Source organism: Camelus dromedarius, chromosome 23 (genome assembly GCF_036321535.1).
Source record: "Camelus dromedarius isolate mCamDro1 chromosome 23, mCamDro1.pat, whole genome shotgun sequence".
NCBI classification, from domain to species: domain Eukaryota; kingdom Metazoa; phylum Chordata; class Mammalia; order Artiodactyla; family Camelidae; genus Camelus; species Camelus dromedarius.
In genome coordinates this window covers 17,217,919-17,225,734 of record NC_087458.1, presented here as the reverse complement: position 1 = coordinate 17,225,734, position 7,816 = coordinate 17,217,919, and the positions used below count along the sequence as shown (strand labels likewise).

At 38.3% G+C, this 7,816-nt stretch overlaps 1 pseudogene; it reads left to right on the top strand.

Moving 5' to 3' along the window:
• Nucleotides 1-6,068: 6,068 nt before the first annotated feature.
• LOC105092794 (14-3-3 protein theta-like) lies at nucleotides 6,069-7,007 on the top strand (annotated as a pseudogene).
• The last annotated feature ends 809 nt before the right edge of the window (nucleotides 7,008-7,816 follow it).

Below are 7,816 nucleotides of genomic sequence, written 5' to 3'. Positions count from 1 at the left end.
CACTGTCCACCTCCTTACATGGGAGAGCTCAGGAGAAGGAATTGACCCCATAATATCTCAGCTTCTCCCTCCCTTCTCTTTGGGATCTGCATGTCCACAGAGAACCAGTGTCCTGCTCTGATACGTGAGAAAAGGCCGCTGCCTCTACAGGATAAGATTTATGTTGGCCATATGAAGTCAGTGACTGAGGGGGTAAGTCCAATTCAGGGGTGCAATGCTAAAAAATCAGTTGCTTATGACCCAACCTGAGTTCACCAAAAATGAATGTCTATATTAATATTTCTAGTGGTGGTATAGTATTTTGATGGCTTACACATACCATAGTTAAGATTTTTTTCTTTTTGCTTCAATAAGTAACTTTTTATATGTATATCTACATGGATATTTTGAAGAAAGAAATGAAATTGCTGGGTCAACGGGTAAAAGTCTGATTGCTACTCACAAAATTTCTTCCAGAGCACATTGTAACAATATTTACACCCACTAATATTTCACAACCTCTTATCTTTTGGGCCATCCATTTGTCCTCATACAAACTTGTAGGAGCTCCATTTTGACTTCCCCATTTATCCACAATTCAGTACTGTTAGTGGCCACAAATCCCTGGGGATTGTCCACTGTCTAGGATATTCTATAAAAGCTGGCGTATTTGCTGACAAATGTGTATTCCTCTTTCTCCTTAATAATATCTCCCTGATTTCTATACAGGCAACACAAATGTAACCAGTTTTCAATATATGGCTTGAATATGTGGATGTCAAACACTAAACAAGATTTATTTTTAATCATGCAAAGTTTGCCATTTCCTGAGGGTTTGGTGATGGAGAATGGTGATCAAAAAGTAGGATGGAAATCATTTTTGAGGATAAAGTCTTTTAATTTCATACTCTCTGAACCTGGAACATGCCAGTGGTTTTAAACCAAGCACTTCCCCTATCATATCTTGAAGTAGCCTTACCAACATGATGAAAATAGCAACTTGGCTATATTTAGGTTTGAGACTTTACAAAACACTTGAAAGACAAGTGGGGTGTGGATTAATATTCCCATTTTACAAACGAAGAAACTGAGGTTCAGAGGGAATACAAGTGTCTTGCCCAGAGTCACTTTGTAAGTGGCTGAACAGGGACTTAAGGTCAGGTCTACATTCCAGCTCGAGCTGACAAGAAAGACTGAAGGCAGATTAAACAGCATGGTAAACAGCTAAACGCAAACCTGGCTCTTTCCTCAGTCTCACTGTGGAAGGGGAAACCTTTTGAGGGAAGGGGTTCATAAACAGTTACTTCTTAAGTAGTATCTGCCCCCGAATTCTCACCTTGCTGTCTGCCTGGAACCACCATCCTTCCCCAGATCTTCTCTCTCAGGGATTGATGCTGCCACCTCCTCACTGGGCCTCTAGGGGGTAACTCTCCCCTCCCACCTTCACCCCACCATGCTTAAATATGAGACAAAACCTCAATGGCCATTTATTATTTTCCATATGCCAATTACTGGGCTAATTTTTAAATATGATCTCATTGAAAGTGGAGTTAGTATGTCCATTTCACACATCAGCAAACTGCCAAAACTTCAGTAAGACCAGAATAATCAAACACATTTCTTTTCTTCTTGAAGGGGCAAAGATGAGTGGCAAATTCTTTTGCATATTAAAACCAAAATGATATATCAAAATGTTAAAAAGGAATTAGAACAAGCAACCATAATGCCACCAATCTAGCATATCTGTTTTGTGTATCATCTTATCCATATGTGCATACATTTTCCGAGAAGTTGCAATTGGTATGTAAGAAAATTTTATGTTCAACTTTTCAAATTTAGCATCAGAACCATCTTCCGTGTCACCGTAATCTTCTTAATGAGCATTTTAGTGTTTACAGAGTAAATGATTTCCCTAATGGATGTTTCCAGTATTTGGTTGCCCAAGTCAAATTGTCACGTCATGTGCTAAGTGTTTTGTTACTATTAAATTATTTCCTTAGAATAAATTCTCAAGAGCCATATTATCAAATAAAAGGGTATAAACATTTTTATAGCCCTTGCCACATTCTCAGGCAAGAGGGCTCTATGAATCTAAGTGACACACACAATTAAGCGTAGAGTTATTTTCAAAAGAAACCATGCTGTTTCCCACTCCCAGCCATTTGATGAGTTAGAAACCTTGAAATACCTTCCATGTTAAAGCAACCAAGATACTGAATAAAATACAAAAACCATCTTCTTAAATGAATTACTAAGCTGACAAGAAAATACAGAATCTAAGACCTTCAGAATGGATTCAAACCAACAATGCTGGAAAGTAAGTAACAAAACTGGTTTTTACCTTGAGTGCCGCTCAGCACAGAACACCACACTGATGATTCGTATCCTTCCTGAACATGGTATTTGTATCATGTTAAGAGACACATGATTCAATCTGATACATTACTGGTGATCATTGAATTGGTCACTAGATTAAGGTGGTACCTGTCAGATTTCTCCATTGTAAAGGCATCTTATCCCGTTTGTAATGTATAAGTTACATGTAAGGTGCTACCTTGAAACTATACGAATGTCTTGTTCCCCAGTGATCTTTACCCAATGGTAATACAGCCCTTAATAATGACACATTGATTTTTTTTTAAATTAACAATATAATGGAATCGTACTCCATTCTATAGATGTACCATAGATTATTCAATGTCTCCTATTTTGTCCATTTAGATTGTTCCCAATATTTTGCTATTAAAATTAGACCATAATGAATAACCTTGTGCATATATATTTTTATATTGCTGGAGTGAATCTTCACCCCAAATCTCTAGAAATTGGATTGTTCGGTTAAAGAATAAATCCATGTGTAATTTTGCTAGTTATTGCTAAATTCCTTTCCATAAGAGTGGTGCTGTTTCACATCCACACCAGCAATGTATGGAAGTGAATGTTCCCCTCAGCCTCACCTAAAGTATATGCTGTCAAGCTTTTGTAGAGACCCCCTTTCAAATAATTTGTCCTCATACAGTCTTTATTCTCCTTCTTCCTCCCACATCCCATAATCTTTATCACTTATTTTGCATTGTCAGGACTCTCTTTAGTTCTGCTAAATCTTCAGAAACAGCACAGACTAGGAATTTTTACATTTACAACATTTTTAGAGAGACTGGTTATGCATAACCAGTCTGTTCTAGGACAGGAAGGCTCTGCTTCATATTCTTAGAACATGTAAACAAATTAAAACAGTCTTAAAAATTATGAGCTATGAAAAATTCACACTCTATCATGCTGAACTTCACAAAAGCAAAGCTTTTGGGATCAATCACTCAGCAAAACAAATTGCAATACAAGTTACTCCTACCTTGAACTTTTACATGATTACGTGCAAAAGGGAAAATCAATGTCCAAGCCAGGACCAAAAGTTTGTAAGACAGATGTAAAAGATGATAGGAAAACAGCTTACATTTTCACTTATGTAGGTAGGAGGGAGAGAAAACCTTATTCTTGCACAAAATGTTTTCCTTATTTTTATCAATAGGACTATTTTCATTAGAGAACCAATGCTTATAGAAACACTTCCCTATACAGTGAGCCCTTGGCTTACAAAGACAATATTTGCAGCTTCGGGTATTGAATGGATACATATGGTAACTTGTAATTTTTCTGAGATTGAAATTTGAATTCTATACATAGCACACAGAAAGGCAAATATACGTTGGTTAGAATATCCTCCAGCTAGTAAGAGAGTCATTTTCTTTAGGGGTCTATAAGTCTTAATTATGTATACATAGTTAATACAGAAAAGGTAAATGCTGTGCATTTAAATTTAGATTGTTCCCAATATTTTAGTGTCAAAATTATGCCATAATGAATAACCTTGTGCATATATTATTTTCATACTATATGGTATTATAGGGGAAAAAAGTATCCATAATTAAGTAGACTGGACAAACATCAAGTTAAACAGACGTGAAACATATTTCTACTTCTCAGTCTTTAACATGCTAACATGCGTTAAGATTCTTCAAGAAGGGGACTATATTATGCGGTGCTTTCAAATTTATTTATGATATTCTTTTAACATCTCTAGAAAGTAGTGTTGCATGGAATATATTTTGTAAACCACTGCTGTGGTGGCAGTTATACAATTGGGAACTCTGGAAAAATTTCCATTTCATACGGAGACCGAGCGTCTGCTCTACTTCACATTCCAGAATGTAATCCATCCTCTCCAGAACCTCTACAGAGCCTTATTGCTTTGCCGTGGGCAGCATTTCCTATTTATTCCCCTTCACTCAATCCAGGATCTGTTTCTGGAGGAATGGGCTTTATAACACTAACCTGGAAACTTCCCACCTGCCCAGACTGATAGGCTCTTTTTAAGGACTGAGACATTGCTAACAATTGTTTTATTACTGTTCTAAAGACCAGGCAAATTCTTAGTTGCCATCTGGCATAGCCAGCTTTGGCTAATTATCTCTGAACATCTAAGTCCAAAATTAACATGCCTGTGGAAAGATATCTCATGCTGGTGGACTGGAAAAATTAATATAGTTAAAATTGCCATACTACCCAAAGCAATCTCAGAGTTAATGCAATCCCTATCAAATTATCCATGATAATTTTCACAGAACTAGAACAAATAATCCTAAAATTTATATGGAAACACAAAAGACCCAGAATGACAAAGCAATCCTGAGGAAAAACAACAAAGCTGGAGGCGTAATCCTCCCGGACTTCAGACAATACTACAGAGCTACAGTAATCAAAACAATATGGTATTGGCACAAAAACAGACATACAGACAATGCAACAGAACAGAGAGCCCAGAAATAAATCCACACACCTACAATCAATTAAACTTTGATAAAGGAGGCAAGAAATGAAGAAAAGACAGTCTCTTCAATAAGTGGTGTTGGGAAAGCTGGACAGCTGCATGTAAATCAGTGAAGTTAGAACACTCCTTCACACCATACACAAAAATAAACTCAGAATGGATTAAAGACTCAAATATAATATTTGACTCCATAAAACTCCTAGAAGAGAATGTAGGCAAAACATTCTCTGACATAAATTGTAGCAATGTTTTCTTAGGTCAATCTCCCAAATCCATAGAAATAAAAACAAAAATAAACAAAGGGACCTAATCAAACTTAAAAGCTTTTGCACAGCAAAGGAAACATAAACAAAATGTAAGGAACCTATGGACATGGAGAAAATATTTGCAAATGGTGTAACCAACAAGAGATTAATTTCCAAAATATACAAGCAGCTCATACAACTCAGTAACAAAAAAACCAAACAACCCAATCAAAAAATGAGCAGAAGACCTGAATGGACATTTCTCCAAATAAGACATCCAGATGGCCAACAGGCACATGAAAAGATGCTCAACATTGCTAATTATTAGAGAAATACAAATCAGAACTACAATGAGGTATCACCTCACGACAGTCAGAATGGCCATCATTCAAAAGTCCACAAGTGAGAAATGCTGGAGAGGGTGTGGAGAAAAGGGCACCCTCCTACACTGTTGGTAGGAATGCAAATTGGTGCAGCCACTATGGAAAACAGTATGGAGATTCCCTAAAAAACTAAAAATAGAGTTGCCATATGATCCAGTTATCCCACTCCTGGGCATATATCCAAATAAAGGTATAATTTGAAAAGATACATCCACCCCAATGTTCATAACAGCTCTATTTACAACAGCTAAAACATGGAAGCAACCTAAATGTCCATCAATGGATGATTGGATAAAAAGTTGTGGTAATATATATATTTACATTACTACTCAGCCTTAAAGAAGAATGAAATTAATGCCATTTGCAGCAACATATGTGGACCTAAAGATGATCATACAAAGTGAAGTAAGTCAGACAGGTTGTTCCTTTATTCCATGCTGCTTCCCAGTAATTTGGCAAAGTGGCAACTTTAGTCAATTGTCTATAAATGCAGCAAGGTGGCTGGCCCCCAGGCAGGCACAGGGGTGGGCTGAGATAGTAGGGTCCTCTGGCTAAAGCCAAAAGCAGATCAAAGTGGTGGGACTCGCCCAGTGGAGATGTGAAAGCCCTCCACAGTTTCCTCCAGATCCGGGATGATGCTCGTTCCTGCTCTTCTCTCCCCCACCCCATGGAGGAGACAGAACCGATGGAGAAGGAGAAGCTGGCCTGGCAGGTAGAGCCCTATGATGACACGGTCACCTGCAAGAAGGCCGCGATGGAGCAGGTCACTAACCTGTCCAAGGAGGAGCACTACCTGCTCTTGGTGGCCGACACGAACATGATCAGGGGCCACAGGCCACTGGAGGGCCATCTCGAAATCTGCACAAAACCTACACCTCCCTACAAGAAGTTGCCTCTGATTAAAGACTCTGTGGAGTTTGAACTGAGGTCCATCAGCACCACGGTCCTGGAATTGTTGGGTCGTATTTAATAGCTAATATAACTAATCCAGAGAGTAAGATCTCCCATCTGAAAATCAAGGGAGATTACTTCCAGTGCCTTGCTGAAGTTGTATGTGGTGACGATGGGAGACAAACGATAGCTATTTCCCAAAGAGCTTGATATAAGCAAGAAAGAGCTGCAACCCACACACCCAACCCGCCTGGGGCTGGCACTTTTCTGTATTTTGCTATGAGATCCTCAGTAACCCCAAACTTGCCTGCACACTGGCTAAAACAGCTTTTGATGAGGCCCTGGATAGACTTAATGAAAACACATGCAGAGACAGCGCCCTCATCATGCGATTGCTTAGAGACAACTTCACGGACATCAGACAATGCAGGAGAAGAAAGAGATGCGGCAGAAGGGGCAGAAAACCAAGTGCATGCAGGGCGTCATCCTTCTTCTGCTCAAGAAGCCTTTTTATTCATCTCCAGTCCTTACTCCATTTGGATTTCCTGTAGCAAAGAAACCCATACACGTGTACAGGGTCGTTTGTTTACAGTCTCTTCACACTGCAGCTTTGGGAAAACGCCTTGCCTTGTGTTTGTCTTGGCCTTCCTGGTGTGCAGTTACTGCTGTGAGGAGTATTAATAGCTTCATTTCGTATAAACATAACTTCCAAAGCTTCTGAGGACTAAAAATGTATCTGGTATTTAAGTAATCTGAGCCAGTTCTGCAAACAATTGCATTTTATGTTACTGTGAAGATATGAAAATGTAGTTAATTACAGTGTAAACAGTGTTCTATATAACTTCTTTTTTATTTATTTTTTATTTTGTGTTGACGTATAGTCCATTTACAATGTTGTGTCCATTTCTGGTGAACAGCACAACATTTCAGTCAGACATATACACACATATATTCATTTTCATATTCTTTTTCGTTACAGGTTCCTACAAGATACTGAATATAGTTCCCTGTGCTATAGAGTAGAAACTTGTTTATTTTATATATAGTAGTTAGTATCTGCAAATATCAAACTCCCAATTTATCCCTTCACCTCCTGGTAACCATAAGCTTGTTTACTGTCTGTGAGTCTTTTTCTGTTTCTACATAACTTTTTAATTTCTACATTCCCTCCTTTACTTTTTTGGGGGTGTCCTTTCACTCAGTAAGCAACTTTTCCATGTTCCTAATATATTCCTTTTGTTAGGAATCCAGAAGTATTAGATTGAATGGAAAAGCATGAGACATTTCGGGGCTGGGGGTCACAAACTGAAATGACTCCTGTATCATATACGATGGAGGTCTTGTGTATCTGTGACAACAGGGAGTCTCCTTCTCTGCTCTTCATTTGCTGCTGCTAAAGTTGATGACTTCCCTTCCCAATAAAAATTCACTTACACCTCCTGCCTTTGTAGTCTTGTATTCACTTTACCATGTAACAGAAGTTGTGTGTT